The sequence below is a fragment of the Eublepharis macularius genome, chromosome 3 (assembly GCF_028583425.1).
Source record: "Eublepharis macularius isolate TG4126 chromosome 3, MPM_Emac_v1.0, whole genome shotgun sequence".
In the NCBI taxonomy this organism is placed as follows: Eukaryota; Metazoa; Chordata; class Lepidosauria; order Squamata; family Eublepharidae; genus Eublepharis; species Eublepharis macularius.
This window is the reverse complement of record NC_072792.1, coordinates 127,134,109-127,147,273: the sequence shown is the minus strand read 5'-3', so window position 1 is coordinate 127,147,273 and position 13,165 is coordinate 127,134,109. Positions and strand designations below refer to the sequence as shown.

The window sequence follows — 13,165 nt, the reverse complement described above, 5'->3', positions numbered from 1 at the left end:
TTTGTGATTCGTGAACCATGGTTTGTCAAATCCCATTTCTGACGAACCGCCACAAACTTTTTGGCTGGTTTGTTTGGTTCATTTTTTGGTTCGTCACTGCAGACAGCCTGATGCCAATCAATCAGTTTCCTAGGCAGCAGGGGATGGATTTCCTGCAGCCCTTCTACTGACCCGGAAGTGATGGTTTTCTGACCCGGAAGCGACGTTTTCATGAACTGAACGAGCCAGTTTGCAAACCAGGGGCAGGTTCATGAAAGTTCATGGTTTGTGAAATTTGACGAACCACATGGTTTGTTTTTTTCCCGGTTCATGCCCATCTCTACTTGTGAGTTGAGCAGTGCAGGAGGACGTTGTGAGTTGTTAGAGCTGCAGAAATTAATAGCTGCTACAGGTGTGAGAAAAGCCAGCATGGTGTAGTGGCTAGAGTTTGGGGCTAGGTTCTGGGAGACCTGGGTTTAAATGCCCACTGTGCCATAAAAGCTTGTTAGTTGACTTTGGGACAGTCACATACTCTCAGCCTAACCTTTCTCACAGGGTTATAAGGATTAATTGGAGGAGATGAACTAAGTAATCTGCTTTGGGTCCCCACTGGGAAGAAAGGAGGGATCTAAATGAAGTAAAAAAAAATGAAAATAGTCTGATCACAAAGAGTCATTGGGACCCCTAACTGTCTCTATTTCTTTCATTTTATTAAAAATACTTTTAAAATATTTGTGTGTGGAAGATTTTAGTTTTTACAGAGGGCCAAGAAAACTTTTAGGTGGTAATGTAATTCAGGCCTTGACAAATTTTCTTTGGGTTGAGGAGCCAGCCTAAAAATTTAGGAGTGAGTCTAATTTTTCAGCCTTCAGGAATTTGTATTTTAATTATCTAATTATTGCCACTCCAAAATCTAATCCTAATTCTGTCACAATTACTCATATAGTTATTAAACCTATGATTAAAAAGTGTAGCATGTAAATAATTATTGATTTTAAAATTCCATTTAATTGAATATTGGAGCCAGTACAGAAAGCAACTGATTAAGAAATGAATTTGTTCACTATTACTGCATATAAACAAGCAATGACAAGAATTTAATGTACATTTATTATTATGTCATGCAACAAAACATTGTAATATGAAATGATAAATGAGCTTGGGGTTGGATCCAGCCATTTTTTTTGCTCAGCTTCTGCCAGTTTTCCTCCTTATTACAGTCCCCGTTCCACATGGCTTCTGTCCAGGTCCTGTGATCCCAAACTCATCCTGTTTAGTGGACAGAAGGGACCTCTTCCTCCCTTTTCCACTAGTGGAAAAACTGGCTGTATACAGCCCTTTATACTTGCTCTGATAATTGCTGACAGGCACTACAATGAAATCATTACTGAAAATATTAAGTGCTATAATGAAATTTCTAGACACTCTGACAATCTGGCGCCTGGGATTTGTTGAGTCTTTGTATAATTGATCAAGCTTATGAATATTCAACTGAACTAAATTATTTTGGTAGCCTTAGTTACTGTCTGCAAGCCATTGTGGGATTAAGGAATCTGTTAGAGAAATTTAGGTGAAGCCAGTACTAGACAGTCCATACGCTGGTACGCAAAAGTTTGAGATTTATTTATTTATTTATTTATTGTGTGTGTGCACGCGTGTCCGTCCCCTCTCATGTGGGAGATGTTAGGGGAGTAGGATGTGTTTCCTTGGCTCAGACTGAAGGATCATAAATCCTCTGTCATTCTCTTCTTCTTTTGTGTTCTTTTTCTGGTGCTCTTGTATTTACTTCAGTTCTTATAGCAAGGGTCCCTCTCTGCCTTCTCTTTTGCTTCTACTGAAGCTGCTATTGTGGCAAAAATAGTTCCAAGCAAACACATGCTTCTAGAGAAATGGTGCCAAGCTGCAGGCCTACATGCCTGTTACCCTTGAAGCTGCAGTAACTGCTTTGACTTTGTGGAAGGTGGGTGCAGTTTGGTTCTTCCCTTCCAACCCCTATAATACCTTGCCAAATTGATTTGAGAAATGGCATAGCATAGGGTTGGAGGAGAACAAGCATTGAGAGAAAGAGAGGCAGAGAAAGGGCAAGGAAGGAATGTGAAAGGTAATGAAAGAAGAACATGGATTGTGAATTGAGTGACTGACAACAAAGTTAAGGGAACTTGAAAAGCTATAAGGAGAATGTGGAAAGGATCCAGAAGCAGGGTAGCAAGTGGGTTCTATGTTGGGCATCATAGTCCTATAAGAGTTCTTAAGAGTACAGTATTACATGATATTATTTTTAATATTAAACTGCTGGAACAGGTTTTTTGAAGTTGTAGGGAGCAGAGTTGTCAATATGCATTTGACACCCAGCACTGTTATCAGACCTAGATGTGATGTTGGATTTCTTGAACAAACTTTGCTGAAATAACTTGAATTCTTATTTTTTCTCCCTGCTGCTATTGTATGTTTTTGTGTGTTTAGTAGCAATATTGAAAAAGTTTGTAATTAACTGGTTCAAAAATATGAATCTGGCTAGCTTGTAGTGGTTGAAAAGTGCCTTTTGTGTTCTTCAGCTGGGAATGTAAAGCAGGATTCTACGTATGTGCAAAATAGTAAAAAGTCCAGTAGCACCTTTAAGACTAACCAACTTTATTGAGGCATACACTTTTGAGAAACACTGCTCTCTTCATCAGATGTATCATACTTTTTACTGTTTTGCAACTACAGACTAACACGGCTAACTTTTCTTTACATATGTGCAGTTACTATTCAAGCTTACTGGGTTGTTTTGAATGTAAGTGTTCAAAACTTCTTTTGCCCAGGTCCTAGGTACTGCTAATAGCCCTGTTGAGCAAAACAACCTGAAGAAAGGCACAGTGTAAAGGTAGTTTTAGGTGGGTAGCTGTGTTGATCTGCAGTAGAACAGCAGAATTTGAGTCCAATGGCACCGCTCACGTCTGAAGAAGGGAGTTCTGACTCTCAGAAGCTTACACTCTGAAACTCTTGTTCGTTTCCAAGATGTCACTGAACTCAAATCTTACTATGTAAAGATGCAAATAAGAAGGCTTTTAAAGGCTCTAGGAGACTTTTGATTTCCTGAGATATTCCATAGGACACACAACTTGGGAAACTTCTCATCCTTGGGAGCAATAGTCAGTGCCTGAGCTTCACTAAGCTTAGGTAAGAATGCTAGTTTGAATGAGCTGAAGCAAAAGTGGTGTGTATTGTGTGCGTGCGTAAACATATTCTCTCTCTTTCCCTCTTTTTTTCTCTCTCTCTCTCTGTGTAAGGTCATCGCATGTGATTGATAAGAGCCCTTCTCACTGTAGGCCTTCAGATAAAGATTCCCCAACACCAGGATAAGAAAACAAATTGCATTACTTGCCTGGCTTCATGGACCCCTAAGCCAGTGGTACCCGCTCCATGAGGTATGACTGAGATTATCAAGGTGCCCAAAAGGGAGCAAGCTGGCAAGGGGAGGGGGGAGGTTAAAACAGTCATACTCACATAAGTGGCTCCTGAGCCACTATTACTGTCCTGGGACAACCAGGACCCTTAGCCCTCCTACACAGATGTTCTTCTCTATTCCTGTATATGTGTATGTAATCTGAGGAGGGCACTGCCTAAATTTCAGTTCATTTTGGGTCAGGGTGCTTTCCTGGTCTTAGACAGACAAGATCAGGAATTGTAGAGCTCCCTTTCTTCCAAAGCTTGGGAGCCTCCCTGTAGGCTATATTGGGACACATAGTTCCTTTAAAATCAGTGTTTGGGGGACTAGCACAGCTCTTGTTCTGCAGAGTTTGGTCAATAAAACTTGAGAGTAATTTGAGCTCTCTTGTTTCTGGTGTATGATCTTTTGGGAGAGGATGTGTGGAGGGGTAGGTTTGCTGGTAGTAGAAATGATAATTCCTTGGGAGCAGTAACCATGCATGTGCCAACATTATAAACTTGGAAAAGCTAATTTGTTTTCTAAGGTCCTTCCTCCCAACATGAAGTTCTGGTGTATGGAGCTGTAGCTGATTCCAAATTGAACTGAGGGGAGTTCCGCATTGCTAGTTGTTGTTTAGTTTTTGTGTGTGTTTTTATTGATTTTTAAAATGTGAGCTGGTTTGAAACAAGACATAAACGTAGATAAAACAAATAGTGGATGTCTTACCAAAATTGGAGCCTTGTGGCTCACAACGCTGTGAAGCAGTTGTGCTTTCTTTCAAAAACAGTTCTGTGTCTGCTGATAGACTAAAACTGTTTATATGGCTTTTCTTTTTCTGGTTTTTTTTTTAAATGTCTTGCCCATTTACATTAAAGAGCTGGCGAAGTTTTCACCTTCAGCATATTTTATACTTCTGCTAACAACTAGTGGGAATTACTTTCCAAATGATAAAAAGTAGCAGTATTGAAGACCTCTTAGAACCTTAATTGAAAAAGGATAATCTGTAAATATTTTATCCAGTAGATGACTTTTAGTCTGCTAATCATGCTCAACAACTTTTAAACTGTAGAATTCTTGCTGAAATGTTATCTTGCTTTCTACTTGTTTGTCTTGGTTATCCATTAAGGGAAGTCATCCTCTTTTTGCGTATGATTAGAAACCTGTGAGGCTATAATTGGACTCTGAAATACTGCTTTGATTCTGTTTAATCCTTTAAATTAAGAATGGTCACTTATTAATGGGACAACTATCTTTTAAAAGATGAAACAGTGGTTTTCAAATAGCTCAGATGAAAAATGACTAGGGGAAGACTGCGTAGGTCTGTTAGATCTCCAGATTTAGGGTTGAATCCAAAGTTATGTTAATGTGGCATATTTATACTCTCCCCTTCTCAGTAGATTCCCCTTTCCTCAGCAGCTTCCTGCACCCTCTGAAATGTTGCTGCTAAGGCGCAAGGGAACTTGTAGAGGATAGAGACTTGATTGGAGTTGTCTCCCTCCACAAGAGCGAAAGAAGGCAACTCTTGGGGAGTCCTTCTCTGCACCTTTGTGATCATGGTATTCTGTTCTGCAGGGTCTCTTGACACTCAGTAATGACATTTTGTGGACAGGGAAAGCAACTGGGAAATGGAAAGTGGCTGAAAAATCATTTCTGTGAACTTGTGTCCACATACCTTTGGCATTAAAAGTTCCTAGAGCTTATGACTGAAAAACAAATCTGAAATGTAAAATGACATGTAAAATGACAACAAATCCAGTTCATTTCAAAAAAAGAAAATCCATATTTTGTTCCCCTCATGGGTGATGTAAAGTTGTTGGAAAGATGGAACAAAGATCAGCAGAACTAATATATCTGTTGAAGGGAGCTTTGACTCATGGGAATGGATACCCTGAAAACCTTGTTGGTTTTTAAGGGGCCACAAGACTTAAATCTTGAAGAACTGATGCTGTAACTTTTTGGTAGAGTTCTGATCATGGTTAGGTCTCAGAGTTTTCCTTTGAATTCAGCTCATAGGATTTAGTTAGCAAGTGAGATCTAATTAATTCCTATATTTCTATGAATCTGTCTCTTCTCTCCCCAGTGCATCCTTGAGGTGTGAATGTTATTTTATCTTGTATCCTGGATTGTTCATGTGTAAACCATTGACTTGTGAAATTTCTCTGTTTCTGCTCAACTAAAACAGTTTGACTCCAGTTTTTGGACAACTTTGGTTATTGAGGAAATAGTGTCTGCCAGTACGCATTGAGCTTTGTACCCGTATAGTTGTAGTGCATTCTTGGTTAGCTTTTTTGTTAGCTGAGATTGTGTTAATGGTATATCTGTATGCAGTTCCCAATTTTTAAATCTTTCAGAATCTGGTAGATTTCATTTTGAATAATTGGGTATTGAGAGATTTTGTCTAGTCTAAGGGATGGATATATAATATAGTTACAATTTAGTAGCTGTTGTTTCACTTGTGCAAAAGTCTTTACACATTTAGAAATTAAGAAGAAACAGAAGAAACACTGAATGTCCAAATAACTTGTCCTTGATTGTGGAGAGAGGACATCGCTCAGGAATAAAGTATACATTTTGCATACAGAAGGGTCTGGAAATATCTAGCATATTCAGATTAAGGAATGGAAAGCTCAGGACTAGGAAAGACTTCTGCCTATTGAAGCAGTCATTATTTCGATAGATGCCAACAGCCTGACAGTGCGAAGTTGAGGGGAGGGGCTGTAGCTCAGTGGCAGAGCTTCTATTCGGCATGAAGAAGGTCCCAGGTTCAATCCCCAGCATCTTCTGTAAAATGACCTGGTATTACGTGATGTGAAAGATCTCTACCTAAAACCATAGAGTGCTGCTGGCAGTCTTGAGTAGATGACTTTGATGGACCAAGGGCTTGATTGAGTATAAGGCAGATGCATGTGTTCGTGTGTGTTCATAAAGGAGAATATGATCATGTACACACCTAGGAATAAGATTAACAATACAGTTGGACTTATTTAGGCATAATAGCACATTGCATATTACTACGTGTTGCTGCTTATTTTAGATTTGTAGCCTGTTCTTTTTGAAGGATTATGGTGTTATACTAATGTAAGAAGACCAAAAAAAAAATCATTCTAAGAGTGGTGGAACATGAAGGAGATTAGCTTTGCTATTGTGAACACAGTCAACCAGCTTAAACCATAGGTAAAAGAAGTGTAGTAAATATCAGAAAGGCATATTTTACCTCTCTGAACATCAATATCAAATGTTACTCTTTGGTTTTATTACTGTTAAGTTGCAATTCCTATTGAGCACTTTTATGCATGTTTCAATATTGCTACCATTTTGTTGCTTTAATCATGTGTTTCTAACATGGAACTTAGTCTTGTCTAGACTACGGCATTTTTGAACTATGTTGATTTGGCTGTGATGATGATAAAATAGCTAACAGTTGTCACAAAATACTTAAATTGAATTTTAAAATACTAGCCATTGATGAGCAAATGTTAGTCTCTGGTAAAGGGAGAAGGAATGTGACGTCTCTTTTTCCAGCCTCCTTTTGTGTATCTTCAGTAATTCTATAAGTAGAAATACCTTAGATACTATGTAGGTAGCTGTCACTCCTGAACTTTAAAGAGGTTGATTGAGCCACTTCCCACCAAATGGCTGCCTCAGATTGTCTTATTGTTCTGAAAATTTAAAGAACTCATAAGCAAGATGGATATAGATCTGTGAAGTCTTTTCTTCCCCAAGAGTAGCTGTAGGAGTCTTGTGAAGCTGCTGTCACATTAATTTGAAGGTAGGATGGTATTACCAATCAAGTTAGGGCTAAGAGTGCAAACAAAGAGTAGGCAGGAAGTAAAGATGATATTTTCTAGATCTCTGACACCAGAAGTCAAAAATCAAAACATGACACAGATCATCCTGATAAGGTTTTGAAACCTAAATCCCACTTGGGTTTCTAGATTTGAGGAAACTGCAGCAAGATTTTCTTTTGCAAATGAGTAGGCTAGATTATTAATATTTATCTTGTAGTTATACATCTTTGTGGATATCATCCTAAGAAAGTCAAATACGCATTTCTGCATGGCTGTGTGAGCTTAATTTTAGGTTTTGGGCTACTGAACCTGCATCACAGAAAAATCTTTTCTATGTTATAAAATACCCCATGGCAAGTCAGCTGTATAGAGTAACTGAATTACCTTAGCCTGATCAATGAATATGCCATCTGAATTTGGAAGTAACTGGGAAATCCTAGTCCTACAATTAACTTGGCTTAAAATTTCTTCCCACATTTAGAACGTAAGTTGTCTTTCACTTTTCTTTCGTGGGTGCTCTCAATTGTGTACAGACAGAATAATGGTATAAAGCATTATGATATTGTAAGTTGCATATCCCCTCAGGTTAGGTCCCTTTCAATTGGAGGAGTTTTTAGATATCAGGCATACTGATTCAGTACAGCCAGCACCGTTGAATCAGAGAAATGTGCTAATCCCTGTGAGTCCGTATGGCAGGCTGAGGAATTGGTGGAGTGGCACAGGAGATGAAGTTCCAACCACCAATTTTCCTGATAATTATTTTTACAAGCTGTTTTGTGGTTTTTACCTCTCGTTTTAGCACTCTGCATACTAAACCTTCTTTTGTCCCCTTAATGCCTACATGGGGGCTAATTTTTTGAGTGCGCCCTTCAAAGACTCCTTTACTTATGTTTTTGCTGTCATTTTGTTGTCACTGATTAGGACTTTTTTATTGTATCTCTTTATACCTCAGAGTTTGGCACAGTTTACTTAAATATTTATACCTCACATGGGGCTTGAAGCAGCTCATAATGTTCTCTTCCTTTGTTTTATCTTCACAGCAACCCTGTAAGTTAGGTTAGGCTGAGAAAGAGAAGGAGCGGCCCGTGGTAATTCAACAGCCTTCCATGATAGAGTAGAGATTTGAACCTGGGTCACTAATCCTAGCTTGACAGTAACCTGTATACCATCTGGCCCATCGCCTGCAAAAGTTAAAACCCTAATTGTACCTCTCTGTAATTAGAGGGTCATAGGGTTATTAACTGCTTAAACAATGTCTGAATTTATGTCTAAAAATCCATTTTTTTAGATTTCTGGTGTATGAGTCTGGTTAATGGCTAAAGTTGTCTGTTAAAGACTTTTTTTGTTTGTGTCAAATCACAGCTGACTTATGACAACTCCATAGGGACTACTTATCCTTATTTAACATAGATAATATATTGGAACCTATAGTTTAGTTTTGAACATCGTTTTCAGTGTATTCTTTTTCTTGACAAAACAACTCTGAGTTTAAAAGAGACCTTTCTGTTATACAAGAAGGAGAGATTAATTGGGGATTTCATAGAATCTTTAATATAAAATTATATTGTATGAGAATTTTGCTTCATAAATCCTATTGTAGGAATTTTAATTAGGTTAAATGTATAGAAATTACTGTAATAATGTTCAGGTCTTCTGTCTCTCTTAACCCTTGATTGAATGTCTTCAGCTACTATGGATGATATAAGGGAGATTCACAATGCTTTTTCTTGTCCCCCCACCCTTTTCAGTATGTCTTATACAGAGTCTTCGAATTAGCCTGAAAGAACCCTGACTTGTCTCCAGATCCCTTGCCCCTATTCTAGCTATAAGTGCAGGGAAGAGGGTGTTTCAGGCATCCTGACCCCAAGTGAAGCCATAACTCAGCAATCTGTTTGTAAACAAATGGGCAACCAGTGTAGACCTTTTCAGTCCAGGGGTGTAAGGTCTTCTACTGTATTGGTGGTTGTACACAAAATTTGTTTTGACCATGATAAAGAAAAATGTTTGAATTGTTCTTCTACGCCATTTCCGTTCAGCACAGTATTCCATTACTTACCCAAGGTAACAATCAGCTGTGATCTGACAGTTAAATTTTTTGAGAACAGAATTGTTATTGAGGAAAAGATCTTCAGTTATATGGGAAACAAACCACTATAGCAATACCAGTTTAAGAATTTGATACGTAGTTCTAATGGTAGGATCTAAAGTTACCAAGAAGGATAAATAAAACTTTTCTGGGACTTGGGCTTTCACACGGTTATGTCATTATCCTTTTCAGAGATAACTCTCTGCAAAGCATAACATGCTTGTTTGTTTACACAATTAACGATATTTTCAGAATCTGTTTAATTTCTGATATCCTATTATAACAAAAAGGAAAACTACATTTTGAACACTGGCACTTTTTTCCAGTGCCAGCCTTGGAATATAGTTGTCTTGGATAACCTCTTACATTTCCATAGGGCAGTGTTAGTTTGCAAACTCCCAGAGAATTGACACTTCTTTGCTTCTTTGGTGGGTGGAGGAAGTGCCTGCTGCTGTGGAACATAAATGGTAAGAGCTGGACATTGAGGCAAGGTCACTCACTGGTGAACAGGATTTCTCTTTTCACGTATGAAGGTTCAGACGTATGAACTGCCTCCTTTCTCTCCTTCTCCCTGCCATTTGGTATTCCTGTATTCTGCACACACAAGCTTTCTCATTTCTGCTATTCTCTTTTTAAAATTATTTTATTAAAACAGAAAAGAGCATTGAACTGTAGAAAAAAATACCAAAAACAGAAAGTAACATTAGACAGTAAACATAATATCGATAACAGAATGTGTAACAAAGTATTAAAATGCATAATAATATAACAAAAAGTAACATTAGAGAATAAACGTAATATCAAAAACAGAATATACAGCAGTAAAAAAAAAGAGCAAGAATCCAGTAGCAGCTATAAGACAGAATTTATGGTAGGATATGAGCTTTTGTGAGTCACAGCTCACTTCTTCAGAATATAGAGCAGAATGTTAAAACTGCATAATATTTCTCCTCTCCATCCCCCCACTTATGTTAGGATACATTGTACACGCCATTTTATATTCAGCATTTTAAGAAAAAACTTTTATATTTCAGCCAAATAATCAAGAAAAACCTTTCTATTTTTCCTGAAATTCTGAAATTGGCCTGTTATGCATATATAAGAAGTTAATTTAGCCATTTACATATAAACATGCAATTTATTCATCCATTCAGTCACAAGTGGACAAAGTTCCACCTTACATTTTGTTGCATATACTACTCTTGCCACCGTCACCATGTATTTAAAGAGTTCACTGTGTTAGTTTGTAATATTTCTTGGCAAAATATTTAATAATATTTTTGGGGTCCAGCACATAGTGGCACTTTAATATCGTTTGCATCTCTTCATGTATTTTTATCCAGCATCTTCTCGCTTTCTTGCATGTCCATTGTTTCTGCCATTCTCAGTGAAGCTGGGTTCCTAGTTCAGTCTCCATGGCACTGATCCTTATTTTATACACTCTGTGGTGCATCTTCTGGGATTCAGCTTGTGTTTCCTGCGTGTGGTCCTGATCTTGATACCTGTGGGCTTAACTTCGGCTGCTCTTCCTGTCACATGTTTGCAGCTCAATGAGTCCCATACTGCAACCTAGGGGTTATAAGTGGGTCCTAAGTATTAAAAGGTTAAATACTATAGTCTTCAAGTTAAAAAAAACCTCAGTTTAAAACTGGCTCCTCCTGTTGCAGATAACCACCAATGATGTAGTACAGAAGTTAGACTAGAGTCTTGGGGACCTAGATTCATATCCCCATTCTGCCATGAAGCTTGCTGGGTGTCCTTGAGTCAGTTGCTGCCTCTCAACCTAACCTGTCTCATGAGGTTGTTGTGAGTATAAGATGTAGGAGGTAAGAATGATGAATGCCACCCTGAGCCCCTTGGAGGAAGGGTGGGATAAAAATGCATAGTGTCGTACAATAAAAGAAAAGAAATACTAACATTCTGAGCTGTTCTTGTTCAGAAATGGCACTTATCTTTATGTATGAAAACTTATATTTGGAAGTATCAACCTTTGACCATTCATCCCCAGACATACTAATGCATTCAGTCTCAATGCAGAAACCAGTGCATTATTAATAAAGCCTATGTGATGGAAAGGCTGTTCTATATTTCTTAAGGCTTACCAAGAAAGGGGTGGGATGGGGGGAGCAGGCTTCTGATCATAGTCTACCATACCATAGATCCTCATTCTTTCTTAACTGTGCATAAAGAGAATCAAAGAGTTGCATCTCTGGTATGTTTAGTAGGATATTGTCTCATTCCAAAGTGGACAGATAATGTTGATGGGAGAATACAAGTTCTGATAAGGTTATGGATTTCTTGTATTATGTTGGAGATACCACTTCACTCTAGGAATAATAATGGTGGATATAATATTTTGAGGAAAGAGCATTCTAATTCCCAAATATTAAATTTCTAATTCTAGTTAGTGAGTCTTGATTAGTGAAATTAAATGAATGTTTTCAAATCATATTAACCTCACCTCTCTAGAATTGTGCTGCAGTTGGATAGTTCTCCTGTGCAATACTTATTTAGGAGCAAGCTCCAAGTTGGAACTGTGGGCTAAGAAATCTTGCACAAAATTGCTCAGCAGGCCATGATAATATCCAGCAATTACTATTTTAAGACCTAAGTGTCTAAACCAAATATTTTTGGTTAATGAACCTCTGCTGTAGATCCAGGATGATTCTGCTATTGATTATCCTAAAGACTGCCACTTAAAAAAGTGAAGTAGCTATCCTGATTCTGTGTGTGATGGGTGGAGTTTGTCTTAATAGATCAATGAAGAGAGAACATAAAAGAACAAGGCAACTCAGTATGTTCACTGCATGAGGGCAGAACAACTTTTGCTGACATAACAAGTAATATATCTACTGGAACTACTACTCTACATATGGCATCATTTTCTGTTCTTGGGATTTCATAGCTTTTTACTGTACCATTAATTGGGTAAGGGCAGTCTAGCTGTTCCCACCCATTATTTTGATGCTCTCCTTTATCGTTACGCAACGTCTGCTTTCTAAGGGGGCATTCACTATGCAGCCCAAGGTGAATAGGAATTGTGCCTGCTTCTCCCATTTCTGTCTCCTTTTTTATTCTGTTTCAGTCTTCTGCAGTATCAGAGAGGGGGCACAGAGGAGTTGTTGAATAAGAACCCAGTCAAACTATTTGTATGACTGGGTTAACATAACATTTGTATATGTGTGTGCGGGGGAGGGGGGTGTTCTGTACTTTGGATCCTTCTTTATTGAAGCATTTGTTTTGTTTCAGGTGATCTTTATTCGTATGCAAAAGGGTTCTGAAAGGTTCTCCTTCAGAATGATCAACATCATGTTGTGACAGTGAAGTTCTGGTAAGTTGTATGTAGAAGTAAAAAGAATATGAGAGGATTTGCAAATGCTCTCACTTATGTTGACTTGAAAATTTGTTACTGAGATCACTTTTGAAGAGGATTGGGGTACTAGGAAGTGGGTACCAGCATTCCTAATTCCAGAAGTGACAGAGAAGACAAAAAAGAAAGTATACCGTAGTGCCTGGGCAAAACCAAGGGGAGAAAAGCCTCAAAACAAAAGTATTTTATGTATCTGAGGAAAGCATAAAAACTGAATACTGTGCATGTTCTGGTTTTACCTCATAAATTTTCAATCCCTGATTTCACCTGACCTTTTCCCTTCTAAAATAAATAAACAAATTAGTTATTTTTAATTTTAAAAACGCTTCTGGTGCCATTTCTGTTTAAGTACGAGGGAATATCATACCAGCCGCCTAGCTTCACACAACAGACGTACTCTAAGCAGGGCCTCTGAATATGACCAAAGTGAATGGGTAGGTTCATATGGGAGAGGGTGGTCCTTATGATATACTGGTCTGAAATCGTATAGGGTTTCTGTGGTCAATACCAGCATCTTGAATTGGGCTCGG

The 13,165-nt window shown here is 38.1% G+C and overlaps 1 protein-coding gene across 4 annotated transcripts in view; it reads left to right on the top strand.

Annotated features, from left to right (window-relative positions):
• The window catches only part of BCL9 (BCL9 transcription coactivator), a 107,085-nt gene that overhangs the window by 78,256 nt on the left and 15,664 nt on the right, over positions 1 to 13,165 (top strand). For 3 of the 4 annotated variants that reach the window (XM_054974985.1, XM_054974984.1, XM_054974987.1), the window contains exon 2: positions 12,515 to 12,596. The gene's annotated coding sequence lies outside the window, so the exon portion shown is untranslated. Of the gene's footprint in view, positions 1 to 3,360; positions 3,390 to 12,514; positions 12,597 to 13,165 lie in introns of those variants that run through there. The other variant, XM_054974986.1, reaches the window with a different exon arrangement.